The sequence below is a fragment of the Triticum aestivum genome, chromosome 2B (genome assembly GCF_018294505.1).
Source record: "Triticum aestivum cultivar Chinese Spring chromosome 2B, IWGSC CS RefSeq v2.1, whole genome shotgun sequence".
In the NCBI taxonomy this organism is placed as follows: Eukaryota; Viridiplantae; Streptophyta; class Magnoliopsida; order Poales; family Poaceae; genus Triticum; species Triticum aestivum.
Genome location: NC_057798.1, coordinates 471574279 through 471592531, shown reverse-complemented (window position 1 = coordinate 471592531; position 18253 = coordinate 471574279).

The window sequence follows — 18253 nt, the reverse complement described above, 5'->3', positions numbered from 1 at the left end:
GGAAATTCCGATGAGTTGTTGTTGAGCCCATCAGTAGCAGTTCGTCTCCCCCCATGAATCATGTTGAACATCAACCTAGTGTTGAAAATTTTGTAAGCAATGTCTTCGTGCTCCGTTCATGAAGCCTATGTTTGGATGAAAGTAGTGACTTCCTCTAATTCATGTGCATCTGATGTAAGTTGCCGCCATGAATTCGAGGAAGATTGTTTTGTTTCCTTTGGAATCATCCCAAATCAGTCATGCACACGTGCGAAGTATTCTGTAGTCTGGAGGCTTGCAACCTTCATTCTATATGTGTCCCTAGCACACTAAGCCACTGATTGACTTGTTCAAGGAAAAGAAGTCTATGCTTGGGATCTAATCCATGGACTTGCGTAAAGACTTCGATATCCTCGATGATGGTTCCCCACCTGAACCCGGTAGTGTTTAATTATAAGACTACTACGTGGCCATGCTTGTCTGGGACAACGTGTTCACATGTTTGTAGCAGAACCAGCTCATGTTTTGGAGCTTACTATCGTAGTTCATTCCCCGAGAATCTCGCAACGTCATCTCGTCGATTTGTGTTGCAAACTTTCGTTTTTCTTCCTAGACTCGATGAGTCTGGAATATCCTGACACCAATCAGATCTGAATCTCAGGCATATATGATGGTTTGGAACATTTCCCAAGAACTATAATATTGGTCTCATGATAACCGGTAAAGTGGATGTCGTGGCCAACACACCCCGCCGGAAGACCTAATATTGTAGTATCTTGATTGGAGAAGTTGGCCACCTTCCCATAGGGATTTCGTAGGATTTACTCCCTAGTTGCCCCTATGGATTTTTGAGATCCCGAAGTCTGACCTTTTACTTGATGTTCTAGATATCAAACCATATCTATGGGTGGATTACGCTAGCACATCAAGGAGAACATTAGAAGCGGAGTGCTAAATGTCTCTCGGTCGATCATCCAGATTTCGTCCCCTTGGCCTCGTTAAGGTGAAATCTGAGAAAGTGTTATCTTCCTTTGCATCTACATCTTCCACTGGTATTCATCATGGTAGTATGATGTGTTGCCAGGATCCTTGACACGGATATTGGTAAAATCTTGATGAATATGGAGATGCTCAAGTTCTTGAGAGCACGCACAAGCGCTAGGTGTTATCATCGGCACTAACTGGATTGCTCTCAGTTTCCTCGGCAATGCTATGACCTTTTCAAACAGTGAATTCACTCTCTATTGTTGGGTTCTTCCCCAGTTACCAGAATCATTCCCAGCATTTGCATTTTGTTCCCAGCTTGCACCGCCAATGTGCCATTCTACCATGGTTCTCTTCCATTTCCGGTGGTAAGCAAATTCATCCATTACGTTGTCTTCAACAAGGTAATCCACATCATCCAAGTCCGAGTATGCCATTCTACCGACCCCCTCCAAACGATCGGTCGAGAATTGCCTTAGGTTGGTTTAACGAGTTTCAATGATCTTTGAATCAAAGGTAATTCTTTTTGCCACTTAAGGGGATATATCTACGAGTCACGGTTCCTAAGGTGTCTCGTTGTGGTATCATGGCAACTCAACTCCTCGCTACGTTGATAATTGTTTACCACCTTTTTAAGTGTGAAATTGTTGTCTACCTAGTGAACCCTCATCATCTGTTCCACTCCATCCCTCTAGAGGTGTGCTTCGTCTCTCAGCTCGAGAGATGTTGCTACGTCTCATTCCGAGAGTTAATCCTGAGTTGTTCGACCTTCGAGAAGATTGATCCTTCTAGAGTTCCCTTCTCCTCTCGTTGTCATGTTGGTTGGAGTTCCCAGAGCAAGACGTCGAGACAAGATGATGATCGAATCAAGGTTCTTATGAAGTGCAACCTGGATCGTGAAGATTGTGCTAGTTTGCGTTCCCCCTTCACCTTACCCTACGCTTGAATCTCGGGACGAGATTTTTGTTTAGTGGGGGTGAGTTGTCACATCCCTAGCTTCTGGTGCTGCCTAGTGTTTGCATCATGTTTAAATTTCTGAAACTTGAACTGGGGAAATTTGGAAGCCTCCAAAAACTTAAATAAAAGAAGGGCAAAAACCCTAAAATCTCATTCATTGTTCCAAAATGCTCTTCTTAAATGTTTGATAATTTTTGGAAAGGGTTCTGGTCCCAACCAAAATATTGAACATTTTTAAGGACTTAATCTTGGGACTTTGAATTTAAATCATTAGCTATTTGAATTTGAATTATATTCATATAATTAGAATATAATTTCAAATATCCCTGAAATATTTTATGAGCTTTTGGAAAAGTCCATCTAGCAAAATAAAAATATTCAGAGGAGTTTTTGGCATTGTTTGGATTATTTTAAATTCAAAACAGTGGCAAAAGATTAAATAAAAGAAAACAGAACAGAAATATAAAAAAGAGCATAAGCCTACCTGGGCCACCTACCTGCAGCCCACCTAGCGCCCCACCTGGCGCCAGCAACCGGCCCAGCTCCTGTGCTGGCAGCCCACCAGTGCGGCCCAGCCCACCAGGCGCCTCCCCCGGTCGCCTTCCTCCTCGTGCCAGTAGGCAGAGGAGGGACACCGCGACGCCGCCGCGCGCGCCACCTCCACCCTGCTCTGGCCACCTCCTGCTTTGCGCTGGAGGCTCGTCCTCCTCCCTGACCCCGTGCCTGGATGACGCCACGCTGCCCCGACTCCCTCTCGCACTCTCCCTCGCCTCATTCCCTCCTCTGTCTCTCTCTCACACGCACGGCCGTCGCCACCGACGCCGTTCGCCGCGGCCACAGCCACCGCCTCGCCTCTCCGACACGCCCACGGGCTCCGCCTCAACCCCCTCTTCCTCCCCACCGAGCCAAGCCCCTCGGTAAGCTCTGCATCGCCTCCAGGCCATCGTCTTCGTCCTCGACCGCCGCTGATGGTCGCCGTTGATTCGCCGCCGTTCGTGCTTCCCCGAGCTCGCTGACCCTCCCTGCATGATCCCCGTGAGCCCCTGCTTCGTTTCTCCCTAACCCCATGTCCGATTTCGAGCTCTAGCCGCCCCCTCTACCGGAGCCGAGACGCTCCGCCGCACGGGCTCGTCGCCGGCGAAGCCCCGGTGACCTTTTGGTCCCACGCCTGCGTCCGTTGCACTCACAACGTCCCGTAGAGTAAAACTAGCACGGCAACTGTCTCGTTTGCACACCGCAGCACCGGTCCCGCGAACTCCCGAGCTCCGGCCGCCGCCCGGCTCGACGCCGTCGTCATTCCCGGCTACCCCAGCTCCAACCACCGTCATCGTTGGATGCGCCACACCGCCAGCTACCCGTAGCACCCAGCCGTTCGCCCCGCCGTGCCCCACAGCACCATTCCCAACTTCGCCGAACTCCGGCCGCTGCTTTGGAGCTCGCCGTCGTCAGCTCTGGCCTCCCCACGACCCAGCACCTGCACCGTTCGACGCGCGGGAGCAAGGGCTCTCCAACGAGCCCAAGCACGGCCTCGCCCGTGCCCTGTAGCGTGTTTCCGACGGCCGCCACCGTCCCGGGCCTCGCCGGCGTCGAGACGCCGGCGGGATTGACCCCGCTGACTCAGTTGACCATGGGTGGGCCCAGTTTGACCCCTTGGGTCAATGACAGGTGGGGCCCAGCCCTGCTAGTTAATTAGGATTAGTACTAATTAAATTTAATTAAACTAATTACACTGACATATGGGTCCCACAGGTCAGATTTGACCTGGACAACGCCCGTTGACTTGCTGACGTCACCGTGAAGTCATGCTGACGCAGTAAATTATTTTCTGGATTTATTCTTATATAGGAAATTCCAGAAAATGCCCTAAACTTCTAAAAATCATAGAAATTAATCTGTAACTCCAAATGAAATAAGTTATATATGAAAAATGATCAGAAAAATCCAATCTATCCATCTGCACTGGTTTCATGCATGTTTAAGCAACTTAAACCTGCTGTTTATATCAAAACATGATAATGCACTTTATTAAGTCATAGCTTCAATTTGAACTTGAACCTTGGGTTCAAACTAACTCAAATTCATCTGATTATAGTTGCATTAGCCCAACACACTCATTTTGCCATGTCATGATCATGCATCATATTGTGCTTTGCATTGATTGTGTTCTTTTCTGTGTTGCCGGTGTTTGTCCCCTCTCAGTAGACGATGTACCGACGACGTGATCGATGACACTGATGAAGAGCTATATTATCTTCGGAAGTGCCAGGCAAGCAAAACACCCTTGTTCATTCCGATATAATCCCACTCTCTCGCTCCTGCTCTCTTTTACTGCAATAGGACAACAACGATTCATCTGTTACTTGTTGCGGTAGCTGAACCCCTTTATCCTTTGCATGACCTGTCATTGCCACAGTAAATAGATGAAACCCACTAGCATGAGTAGGAGTTGTTTGAGCCCTGTTGTGCCTACTCATTCATGCTTGTTTGTCATGACTGCTACTGCTTAGAGTTGAGTCAGGTCTGATTCATCGGGGATGAATCAGAGGTGTGTGAACATGTCCTACTGTGTGTGAGCTAAGTGTGTGAACACGATTTGGTAAAGGTAGCGATGAGAGGCCATGTAGGAGTACATGGTGGGTTGTCTCATTGCAGCCGTCCTCAGGAACTGAGTTCTGTGTTTGTGATCCATGATTCAGCTACTACCACGCATTGGGCCCGAAACCAATGGACCCTCTCGGCTTCTTAATCACCCTTGTCCTCTGTCCAGGAGTTGCAAGTAGTTTCTGGTGTTTGTAGTATGCTGGAGGCCGTGGGCAGCGCTGACCGGAGGGGTGGGCTGTGATGCGGTAGGCACGTGGCCGGGTATACCGGGCGCCCGTTTGGTGTCACGGAACCTTGTTCACATCGTTTGGGGCTATGAGCGAAACTCCGGCCGGATCTCCTCATGGATGGAACCCGAATAGGCGATAAACCTGGACTAGAGACTTGAGTGTTTAGGTAGGCCGTGGCCGACACCCACGTTGGGCTTCCGCTTGAAGGTTGCCGAGTACATGTCGTGTAAACGGCGGTAAGTGGTGAGAGCGTGTGTGAAGAAGTACACCCCTGCAGGGTTAACATTATCTATTCGAATAGCCGTGTCCGCGGTAAAGGACTTCTGGGTTGCTTATATCAGTTCATAGACAAGTGAAAGTGGATACTCTAAAATACGCAAGATAAGCGTGAGTGCTATGGATGGCGTTCTCGTAGGGAGACGGGAGCGGATCCATAGTGGTGTATTGATATGGTGAATATGTGGACTCGTGTGCGCCACCTCAAAAGAGTTACTTGCAGTCGTAGTTCAGGATAGCCACCGAGTCAAAGCTGGCTTGCTGCAGTTAAACCCCACCATCCCCTTTGTTGATAATGATGCATATGTAGTTAGTTCTGATGTAAGTCTTGCTGGGTACATTTGTACTCACGTTTGCCTATTTTATGTTTTTGCAGAGAGACTTCGGTCTCGCTAGTAGTTCCACGTGGACTTCGACGTTTAGCTCGATACCTCAGCTACGATCTTGTGCCCTCGGCAGGATCTGGTAGATAGTCAGGCTTCTCAGCCTTTTTCATTTATAGTTGTCTGTACTCAGACATGTTAAGCTTCCGCATGTGCTTTGACTTGTATGCTCTGATTGTTGGGTCATGAGACCCATGTTTGTAATATCTCGCTCCTCGGAGCCTATTGAATTAAATACTTGAGTTGTAGAGTCATTTTGTGATGCCATGTTGTATTTGCACATATCGAGCATATTGTGTGTATGTTATTGAAATGATTGGTATGTGTGGGATCTGGCTATCTAGTTGTTTATCCTTAGTAGCCTCTCTTACCGGGAAATGTCTCCTAGTGTTTCCACTGAGCCATGGTAGCTTGCTACTGCTCCGGAACACTTAGGCTGGCCGGCATGTGTCCTTCTTCGTTCCTGTGTCTGTCCCTTCGGGGAAATGTCACGCGATGAATACCGGAGTCCTGTTAGCCCGCTACAGCCCGGTTCACCGGAGTCCTGCTAGCCCAGTGCTACAGCCTGGATTCACTCGCTGATGACCGACACGTTCGATGCTGGGTCATGGATGCCTGTCCCTGTAAGTTAGTGCCACTTTGGGTTTATGACTAGCCATGTCAGCCCGGGCTCCTTATCATATGGATGCTAGCGACACTGTCATATACGTGTGCTAAAAGGCGCAAACGGTCCGGGCAAAGGTAAGGCGACACCCGTGGGAATACTGTGCGTGAGGCCGCAAAGTGATATGAGGTGTTACATGCTAGATCGATGTGGCATTGAGTCGGGGTCCTGACAGGTATCTCCAAAGGTTTTTGTTGGGTTGGCATAGATCGAGTTTAGGATTTGTCACTACGAGGATCGGAGAGGTATCTCTGGGCCCTCTCGGTAATACACATCATAAGAAGCCTTGCAAGCAAAGTGACTAATGAGTTGGTTGCAAGATGATGTATTATGAAACGAGTAAAGAGACTTGCCGGTAACGAGATTGAACTAGATATGAAGATACCGACGATCGAATCTTGGGCAAGTAACATACCGATGACAAAGGGAATAACGTATGTTGTCATAATGGTTCGACCGATAAAGATATTCATAGAATATGTGGGAGCCAATATGAGCATCCAGGTTCCGCTCTTGGTTATTGACCGGAGAGATGTCTCGGTCATGTCTACATAGTTCTCGAACCCGTAGGGTCCCCACGCTTAACGTTCGATGAAGATTTTGTATATTATTAGAGTTATGTGATTTGGTGATTGAATGTTGTTCAGAGTCCCGGATGAGATCACGGACATGACGAGGAGTCTCAAAATGGTCGAGAGGTAAAGATTGATATATAGGGCGATAGTATTCGGACACCAAAAGTGTTTCGGAGGGTACCGGTTACATATCGGGTCACCGGAAAGGAGTTTCGGGCAACCCCGACAAAGATATGGGCTTAATGGGCTGAGGGAGGGACAGACCAGCCCACAAGGGGCTGGTGCGCCCCTTTCCCTGGCCGCGGGCCCTAGAGGAAGGAAAGGAGGGGGCGCCACCTCCTCCTGCCTTTCCCCCTTGGTGGAAGAAAGGAAAAGGGGGGGCACCTCCTCCTTCCTGCCCCTCATCACCAAAAGAAGGAAAGGGGGCGCCGGCCTATAGGGCAGGAGCCCAAGTAGGATCCCTCCTACTTGGGGCGCCCCTAGGGCTGCTCTCTCTCCCTCCCACCTATATATATGAGGGGGGGAGGTTCCTAGAACACACAACATCAACTGTTAGCCGTGTACGGCGCCCCCCTCCACAGTTTACACCCCGGTAATAATGTCGCGGTGCTTAGGCGAAGCCCTGCGCGGGTCACTTCACCATCACCGTCACCACGCCGTCGTGCTGATGGAACTCATCTACTTCCTCGACACTTTGCTGGATCCAAAGTTCGAGGGACGTCATCGAGCTAAACGTATGCAGAACTCGGAGGTGACGTACGTTCGGTGCTTGATCGGTCGGAATGAGAAGAAGTTCGACTACATCAACCGCGTTGTCAAACACTTCTGCTTTTGGTCTACGAGGGTACATAGACACACTCTTCCCCTCTCGTTCCTATGCATCTCCTAGATAGATCTTGCGTGAGCGTAGGTCTTTTTTTGAAACTTCATGCTACGTTCCCCAATAGGAGCATCCCGAGCCAGGTGACGCAAACTGCAACGACGATGCCTCGACAAGGAAACGACATCAAAGACGCTGCCATTGTCCGCCATGACCGTAGTCGGCGCGATTTTCATCGGCAATGGCGCCACCGGGCGTGCGTCGCCAGCGTCGCTGCTCCCTTCAACTGGAGCAAACTCCAAAACGATGCCCTAAAGTGGGGCTATGACGCAAAAGCACTGCCATCGCTCAATCCCAAGGAGATCTAGGGTTTCCCCTGGAGTTGCCCGCACTGACAAGGACCAGACAAGGATGGAATCTCGCAGATCCGCCCAGCTGCCGATGTGTCACACCCACCACCGCACCGACCGCGACCCGGAGACCAATCCCACGCCTGGGCCCAGATCCGGCCACGCCGCCGCCCCTGGCGACCGCGGTGCCCCAGATGGAGATCCAGATCGAGATCGAGACTGTAAGTGCATCTAGTGCCGCCCCTAGTTGGTTTTGGAGTATTGACGACAAAGTTGGTTGAGGGACTAATGCGTTTGTGAGAATTGCAGGATAACGCAGGTAGTGTCCCTCATTGATTCGGTTTACCTACCGGAGATGACCCCTAAAAATGTATGAAGACATTGACGACAATGGTGGTGTGTGAAGATATTCATATTGAAGACTATGACATGAGAAGACATTGAGTGAAGACTATGGAGCGCGAAGACTGTGTTGTTTCGTTGTTTCCTTTTCTTCTTTGTTGAGTCATAGGAACCACCGTACTATTAAGTGGGGTCCAAGTGAAGAAAGTCAGAATGACTGAAGTGATGCTCAACCCAAATCCTATGTCTTCGAGCGAAGACAATGAGAGCAAATCTTATCCAGAGCCGGATGAGTCAGCTTTGCTTGTAGCCCAAGTAAAGTTGTCGTGTGTGTTTGAAATCTGACCGTTGGAACACGTGTCAGTTCCTTAGTGACCCAGGGTCATTTCGGACATATCAGGTCGGGTTGCCTTGTGGCTATAAATAGCCCACCCCCTACACCATAAATTGGTGGCTGCTCAGAGTTAGTTCACGGCTTTTGTCGTTTGAGAGCAACCCACCTCGAAGCCTTTGAGAGAGAGAAATCCTTGCGAGGACAAAGCCCAAACACCCAGAGCCAAAGAGTGTTAGGCATCACTAAAGTCTTTCTGTCTGAGTGACCTGAAGACTTATTACACTTGAGGACTGTGTATCCTCCAGCCGGTTAGGCGTCGCGTTCTGAGCATCTAAGAGTCATTGTGGATCGCCGGTGAACGAAGTCTGTGAAGGTTCGGAAGTCTACCTTGAAGACTTACCAGAGTGATTGGGCGAGGACTGTGTGTCCTTAGCTCAAGGGGAATAAGGTGAAGACGCGGTCTTCTGAGTTGAATCTCAGCCTCCCTAACCAGACGTACAGTTGTCACAGCAACTGGAACTGGTCCAACAAATCCTGTGTCTTCAACAAGTGACTGGTTTTATCTTCTCCCTCCCTTTACTTTGAGTTTGTCTTCGTGAAGTCATTGCCTATTTGTCATACCTATTTGACTTCATTGCTTGACTACTATCGTTGGTTGGCTTCATACTATCTTCCATCCTGATCCTTACTACCAAGCTGCTGTTAGTCTTTGTACTTTCACATTATTGCATACTTGACTAAGGTTTGCTTGTTGTAGTTTATCTTCCGCTGCATATCAATTAGGTCATTTCTATTGTTTGTCTTCAAAACTTCCACGTTTTGAAGACTTTGATAAAAATCGCCTATTCACCCCCCCTCTAGTCGATAACTAGCACTTTCAATTGGTATCAGAGCAAGGTACTCCCTTGTTCTGTGTGATTCGGTTTAACCACCTGGAGTTTAGCTATGTCGACTGCAGGGATAATCAAAGTCTCCGCTGCTTGCCCCGTGTTCGATGGAACTGAATATCCCTACTGGAAGAATAAGATGTGCATGCATCTTGAAGCCATTGATGTCGACCTCTGATATGTCGTCAAGAACGGCGTTCCCAAAACTGGTGTAGGTGTCACCTCTACTGATGTCAAGAATTTCATTCAACTGGACTCTACTACAAAGAACATCATATGTGGTCATCTGACCAAAGGACAGTATGGCCGTGTGAGTGCTCTGGAAACGTCAAAGCTAGTCTGGGACTGGCTATCCAAGGTCAACGAAGGCGTCTCAACTCAGAGAGACCAAAGGATCAGTGTTCTTCGCAACCTCTTCAACCACTTCAAGAGAAACGACAATGAAAATGTCCAGCTCACGTTTGATCGCCTCACCGACATCACAAATGAGCTTCAGGCTCTCGGCGCCACTGAGATCACCAAGCATGAAATCGTCAAGACACTACTGAGATCTCTTGACAGCTCCTTTGACACCCTTGCCCTCATGATACAAGAACGCCCTGACTTCAAGACACTCGATCCATCTGATATACTTGAGAGGCTCAAAACACATGAGTTCCAGCTTTCTGAGAAAAGAGATATCTATGGTCCCAACTATGGCGGAACTCGCGCTTTGAAGGCAAAAGTTGTTTCCTCATCTGAAGAAGAATCTGACTGCGGTTCTGATGATCCTGAAGACATTGGAAAGGAACTTGCTATGCTTGTGAAGAAGTTCTAGAAGTTCACCAAGAAGAAGGGCTTCAGAAAGTCTTCACGATCTAGCTCAAGAAATGATGAAGCTTCCACTCATGACAACAAGAAGAGAACATGTCACAAATGCAAGAAACCTGGACACTATATCTCTGAGTGTCCACAGTGGGACTATGAGAAGAAGAAGAAGAAGAGCAAGGAATATGATTCTGATGACAAGAAGAAGAAGAAATCTTCAAAGTCTTCTTCCAAGTCCTCATCAAGGTCTTCATCTCATAAGAAGAGCTCATCTGGCAAGGCTCGTGCTCTTGTTGGCAAGGAAATGGATTCAGAGGAGGAGTCTGCTTCTGAGGAGGCGGAGGTGGGGTCTGAAGAGGAGTCTGACCCTGGCGTTGCAAGTCTAGCTCTAGCCACAGCCTATGTTGCCAAGTCCATCTTCAACACTGAAGACAATGACTTCCACACCAACGCTGAAACTGATGACAAGGATGATCCTGCTCCCACCTACTGCTTCATGGCACGTGGTGCCAAGGTAAAATCATGTGATGCTTACTTTCAAACATCAAGTGAAGATGACTCTGATTGTGAATCCAAGCCCAGCTACAAAACACTTGCTAAAATTGCAACTGAACAACAAAAAGCTATGGAACATACTCAAAAATTGTTAGACAAAAGCGATGACATGTTGGACGCGGAAATGACACGTTCACAGTCCTTAGTTGAAGACATAAAAAATCTTCATGCTAAGTACCAAGAACTTGAAAGTCTTCATGAGACGCTCTCAACCACTTATGAAAAGCTCTCCTATGATTATCTTCAAAGGAAGCAAGAGCTTGAGAAATTGAAAGCGGCTCATGAAGACCTTCAAAAGGAGAATGAGTCACTTCGCGCTCAACAGATCAGTTCCGCTCAGCATGGATTTGAACCACCATGTCTAAAATGCATTGAGCGTGATAACGCTACCTCTGTTGCTGAATGTTCCATTGCTGCTACTGTTGCATTGTCTTCAACTACTGATGTGGAAACTAACCCCTCTACGGAGGATACCACTTTGCGATGTCCTCAAAAAGCAGATTCTGAACCGAAACCCTAGGAAAGAGGGTGTTGGGTTCGAGAGGAAAATGAATGTTGATGGTTCCTACAGGAAGCCTGAGCAGTATCCCAAAACCACATGGGTTGCTGCAAAGGAACCTTCAGCGGATCCATCCACCTTATCTGGCTTTACCTGTGCTAATCCTATTATCATTGATGAATCCTTTGATGCAAACTATAAACTGTTCAAAAATCAGAATGGTGAAGTGCTTGCCAGGTATATTGGTACTAACTGCAGGAATGGACCACCTATGAAGAAGATCTGGGTTCCCAAAAGCTATCTTGAGAATCTTCTAGTGAATGTGATCATGACACAACCAGGGAAGAAGATAAACCCCAGACCTATGGCTTCATATGACCCAAAGGCTTCATACAGATACAGGACTCACCTGAGTCACCCTAGCGTCAATGTTTTGCAGGGAAATCATACTCAAACTTATGAATATGAGCGTGTGTCCTCAAACCGCTATGTTCATAGAACTAAGAACTTTTTTGCTTATTCATATGAGTATCATTCATCTCCTGCAAGGCTATTTGCTAGGGCTCCAAAGCCGAAGTTCTCAGATGCTGCACTTAGACTCATTGCTTCTAAGCCACCCCTGAAGATGTGGGTGGTGAAGAAGAATTAACTTTCTTTTGCAGAATGAGGTCTCCAGCCTGCTATCTAAGGCGTCTGATACTATTGCTGGGGACCTAAAACACATTAAGGGACGCATGATAAAATGGTCTTACTATGTATTTCACACCTGAATCGCTTACCAGTCATATTATGAATCCTAACCTTGATCCAAGCTGTGATAATCCTTGTGTGCGTCAAATGCTTATGCTTCACAACACACTTTGTGAAGCCTATCCTCCTAACTGCATGGTAGGGTATGACACCTCATGCTTCAGAATGGATTATGGACAGCGGATGCACTAATCATATGACTGGTGATCGAAGTATTCTCATGGACTCAACCTTACGTCCATCAAACAAGAGTCACATCACATTTGCTGACACTGGTAAAAGCAAGGTATTGGGTCTAGGTAGAGTTGCAATCTCAAAGGATCAACACATGGATAAAGTGATGCTTGTTGAATCCCTTGGGTTCAACTTAATGTCTGTCTCAATGCTTTGTGACTTGAACATGATTGTGCTATTCGGAAAATATCGTTGCCTTGTACTAATGGAATCTGACAAGTCTCTAGTCTTTGAAGGGTATCGGAAAGATGATCTATACATGGTAGATTTCTCAGCAGGTCCACAGCTTGCCGTATGTCTTCTTGCAAAAGCTTCAGAATGCTGGCTCTGGCACCGGAAGCTGGGGCATGCTGGCATGAGGAACTTACACACACTCGTCAAGAAGAAGCATGTCATAGGCATCGAGGGTGTCAAGTTCAAGAAGGATCATTTGTGTGGTGCCTGCGAAGCTGGAAAGATGACTAGGGCAAAGCACCCCTCGAAGACAATCATGATGACATCTCAACCCTTCGAGCTGTTACACATGGACTTATTTGGCCCTACTCACTACTCTACCCTCACAACAACAGCTTGTCTCTATGGCTTCATCATTGTTGATGACTACTCAAGATATACATGGGTGCACATAATTCTCTACAAGACTGAAGTGCAAGATGTCTTCAGACGCTTCGCCAATCGAGCCATGAACAATTATGGTGTCAAGATCAAGCATGTCAGAAGTGACAACGGCACTGAGTTCAAGAACACCGGGCTTGATCTTTATCTGGATACAATGGGAATCACTCATGAGTTTTCTGCTCCATACACACCTCAGCAAAATGGCATCGTAGAGCGCAAGAACAGAACCCTCATTGAGATGGCTCGAACAATGCTCGACGAGTACAAGACACCAAGAAAGTTCTGGCCTGAAGCTATTGATATAGCATGTCACATCATCAACCATGTTTACATCCATAAGCTTCTGAACAAAACATCCTATGAGCTCCTTACTGGCAAGAAGCCAAATGTCAGCTACTTCAGAGTATTTGGTGCTAGGTGTTGGATCAAGGATCCCCATCACAAGTCAAAATTTGCACCTAAAGCTCACGAAGGCTTCATGCTCGGTTATGGAAAGGACTCGCACTCTTACAGAGTCTTAAACCTCTATCTCTACAGAATCGTTGAAACTGTGGACGTGCGATTTGATGAAACCAATGGTTCACAAAGAGAGCTCCTGCCAAGTACTCTAGATGAAGCTCCGCCTAGCGAATCTATCAAGCTGATGGGAACTGGTGAAATCATGCCTTCTGAAGCACAGCCTGAAGAGGAACTTATCATTTCTGCACCAAACCAACCTGAAGACAATGCTCAGACCGAACACAATCCTCCCAATGATGACAATGATCAGCAAGAGCAAGGTCTTCGTCCAGTTCATCCTCATGTTGCAAATGAAGTACAAATTGAGAAGATAATTGATAGCATCAATGCACCTGGTCCACTTACTCGCTCAAGAGCAACACAGTTAGCAAATTTCTGTGGGCACTTTTCATTTGTGTCAATATCAGAACCCAAGAAAGTTGCTGAAGCCTTTATGGAACCTGAATGGATTCAAGCCATGCAAGAAGAACTTCAACAGTTCAAGCTGAACAATGTCTGGGAACCAGTCAAGCGTCCTGATCCTCGCAAGCATAACATTATTGGCACAAAATGGATATATCGAAACAAGCAAGATGAGCATGGTCAAGTCGTCAGAAACAAAGCACGTCTTGTGGCTCAAGGATATACTCAAGTTGAAGGTATTGACTTCGATGAAACATTTTCTCCTGTGGCTAGGCTTGAAGCTATTCGCATTCTGCTAGCCTATGCTAACCACCAAAACATCTTACTATATCAAATGGATGTGAAGAGTGCATTCCTCAACGGCAAGATTGAAGAAGAAGTGTACGTTGCTCAACCACCTGGCTTTGAAGATCCAAAACATCCTGATATGGTGTACAAGCTAAACAAAGCACTGTATGGCCTCAAACAAGCTCCTCGCGCCTGGTATGATACGATCAAAGACTTCCTGAAGAGCAAAGGCTTCAAACCTGGATCCCTCGATCCCACACTCTTCACGAAGACATATGATGGTGAACTGTTTGTGTGCCAAATTTATATGGATGACATTATCTTCGGCTGCACCAACCAGAAGTATAGTGATGAGTTTGGATACATGATGCAAGGGCAATATCAGATGTCCATGATGGGTGAGCTGAAGTTCTTCCTTGGTCTTCCAATTCGTCAGCAAAGGAATGGCATCTTCATATCTCAAGAAAAATATCTCAAAGACTGTCTGAAGAAGTTTGGAATGCAAGATTGAAAAGGTTACACGACGCCAATGCCAGCCAAACACCATCTGGGTCCCGACGACAATGGTAAAGAGTTCGATCAAAAGGTATACCGCTCCATGATTGGTTCTTTACTTTACCTATGTGCATCTAGGCCAGATATTATGCTTAGTGTTTGCATGTGTGCTCGATTCCAAGCGGCACCAAAGGAATCGCATCACTTAGCTGTGAAGCGAATTCTTCGATATTTGGCTTACACCCCAACACTCGGATTATGGTATCCAAAGGGCTCAAGATTTTATCTGGTTGGATTCTCGGATGCTGATTATGCTGGAGACAAGGTGGATCGCAAGTCTACATCAGGCACATGTCACTTTCTGGGACGATCACTTGTCTGTTGGTCTTCAAAGAAGCAAAACTGTGTATCACTCTCAACTGCTGAATCTGAATACATTGCTGCTAGATCTTGCTGTGCTCAGCTTCTATGGATGAAGCAAACTCTCAAGGACTATGGCGTCAATCTGAAACAAGTACCTCTCTTCTGCGACAACGAAAGCGCCATCAAGATTGCCAACAATCCAGTCCAGCACTCAAAGACAAAGCACATTGAAATTCGTCGTCACTTTCTCAGAGATCATGTCATGAAGAAAGATATTGACATCATTCACGTCAACACTGAAGAGCAACTGGCAGATATCTTCACAAAGCCCTTGGACGAGAAAAGGTTTTGCAAGTTACGGTGTGAGCTAAATATCTTGGAATCCTCAAATGTACTATGATCAGGCACACATCCTAACACTTATGCATGTTGATGACTTAGATGTGCAACACACGAAGTAAAGTATATCTTCAATCAATGAAGACTTACATTCTGAGTGTGAATACATTAACGTGGAATTTGACTTCGGAGCGCCACGATAATTGTGCGTCGTGTCTGGGTCTAATACTTCCTATACGGTGGGTAACGCCACCACCAAATTTCTCGGTTTGAAGTGTTTCACTCATGGCGTTATTTTTGCAATGTCTTCGCATTTGGTTTGTCTTCAATTTCAACTTATCTTCATGATCTTCTTCACTATGTTGATTTGATTGCTTTCTGATATATATATATATACTAGTGTTCTGTCCTCTACAGCATTCACTTATAGCTATGTCTTCCTAGTTGAATCTTTTGAACTAAGTGAATGTCATCGGACCCTAATCTCTCTATGCTTTCTATCTCAAACTCTATCTGTCCAAATCATATGCATTCTATTGAAACTGTCGAATGTCTTCTCTGCGTCCTTGTCAGCAGAAGACACAGAGATAAACATTAAGTCTGTTTTAAATGATTCATCCTTATTGTTTGAAATCCGGAGAAGCCGGAACAACCATCCGACAAACCTGGCGGGCGTGGGAACGTGGGACAACTCGGAGTATGTTGCATGCTTGCCACGTGCCCCTCAGATGTGAACCGCCAGGGGCACCTGCGTAATTGTGCTATGCCGCATACTTCCTTATAAATACATGTCCCCTGCGGTAAAGAAAACCTTCTTCCACCTCTCCACCTCGTCAAAACCCTAGCGCCACTGCTAGATCTCGACGATGCCGGCGACGAAGCGCTTAGCTGCCGCGACTTCTCCGACGCCGTCCTCACGCCGGCCGCGGACATCGTCCTCTCCGTCGCCGCTGTAGGTGCCCTCCGTCGCCAAGTTAGGGCACGGTGGATTGAACTGCTCGGTCTCCTATTCATCCCATCTAGCAGTTCTTCGTGTGGTAAATACAACTCTATTTTTACCATCTTTTTGATCCTCAAAGATTCATCCTATTTACCAAAATTGGTTTCTGCCTATACAATGTTAGATCTATTCTGTCTGCATCTCATACTACCTAGTATATTCACTTAAGCTTCATATCCAGTTAGATTCCTCACTTGTACTTATTCACAGATTCGTACAAATCTGGAACCAACTCTCAACATATAAGTGAAGGTCTTCGCATCATGAGGTCAATGTCTTCAAACTGATTTATCTTCAAAATCTTCTGAGAATGCATATGACCTCTTCCCCTTCCCTCACATCTCTAATGCTGTCACAGGTACATGTCCGTGGGAGAATCCCTTCGTTCTCATAGTTTGCATTCATTTGCAGAATTCTTATAGCATCACATTAACTCTCCCGAAGCCAGTTCATGTTTGTCCAGCAAGCGAAAGCCTTTGAAGCCTTTGAACATGTTGAAGCCATTCAGTTTGAAGTTCATGGCTGCAGAGAAATCAGTAAGGAAGGGCGGTAGACAGCGTCATGGGGGAACATCAAGAGATTTGCCTGATGACATCGCAGAGCTTTACAAGACAGATCCTGAAGAGAATTATAATTAGCGCAAGACACGAATCCAATGGATTCGACGATATTGGGCTGAACAATGGTTCAAATACAAGTTTGTGACCCAGGAATACGCTGAGAAGAATGCTATCAAAAGTCCTTGGGTTGATATTCTCTATCGAGGCCTTCCACCCAAGAACAGAGCTGAAGCTATTGCACAGGGTTTCTATCCTTGTAGGGTCCGTGGACCTCAGCCTGAAAATGTCGACCCATCGTCATTGCTCTGGTGTCGTGACGATGATCTCTTCAAGCGCAACTTCCGGCACGCAAAGGCATCGGCCAAGGAAAACAAGAAGTCATTGGGATTAGACTTCAACCCTGGTCCCTCTACTCCCCGTGCTGACGGCTCACGTGATGCAGAATCCAATGTCATCGGCCCCTTCTCCAACCTTGATGGCCTCATCACTTACATCTTGGTCCAAGGTGCCAAAGTGGATCATTCTGATAATGATGCTGACACTGATGAAGCCCCAGCTCCTCCTCCAAATCCGCAGAAGCTAAAGAAGACTAAGGCTTCATGATCAGCTGCACCTCCAAAAGCTTCACGTGCGAAGCCACTGGCCACTGCACCTCCTGAAGACAGTGTGCAGTCTGAAGATCTATCACGCATCTCCAAGAAGACGGAGAAGAACAAGAAAATCGTCAAGAATACTGATCAGACGTTGACTCCTGCTGCCATTCTGCGAGAAGAGCACATTGATCTGTCCAGCGATGAAGATCTTGCAGATGATGCTCTTGAGCAACTGATCAAGAGCAAGGAAGAAGCAGAGATCTTCAATGATTTGCCTCCTTTTGATGTGGCAATCATCCATAACTTCATTGATGAGTGGTTTGACACCCCAAATCTCAGCTTTGATGATCTGCAACTTCCCATTGGCCTCAGCGTCTCCTTCAATGGCGCCATTGCGTCAAAGCTAGCTCTTGCTCAGTGCATCGTTGAACTGGAGCACAAGATCGACTATGAGAAAGCCCAGTTCAAGAAGCATGTGACCAAGCTCAGCGTGCAAGATGTCAAAAACTTCAAGATCATGTTGCATGAGCTCAAAGAAGTCTTTCACAAGAAACGCGAAGAAGCTAGAGGCTCTCGTGAGCGCATGAAGAGTCTGGCTGACAAGTGTGTGCTAGCCTACAATGAGGCTGAGAAGCGCAAGGCTCTTGGTCGCCCTGGCATTGACCCCAGAATAGCTGCAAAGAAGAAGAAGAAGCTATCAACTGACCAATCTACACCTTCAAGGCAGGAAGAACCTCGCATAGTCTTCCCAAGCAGCATGACTGGCTCGAAGCCAAAGATCATGTCAACCGCTTCAGAACTGAAGAAGACGAGGGCTGCCGAGGATGAAGCCAGAAAAAGGAAAAAATA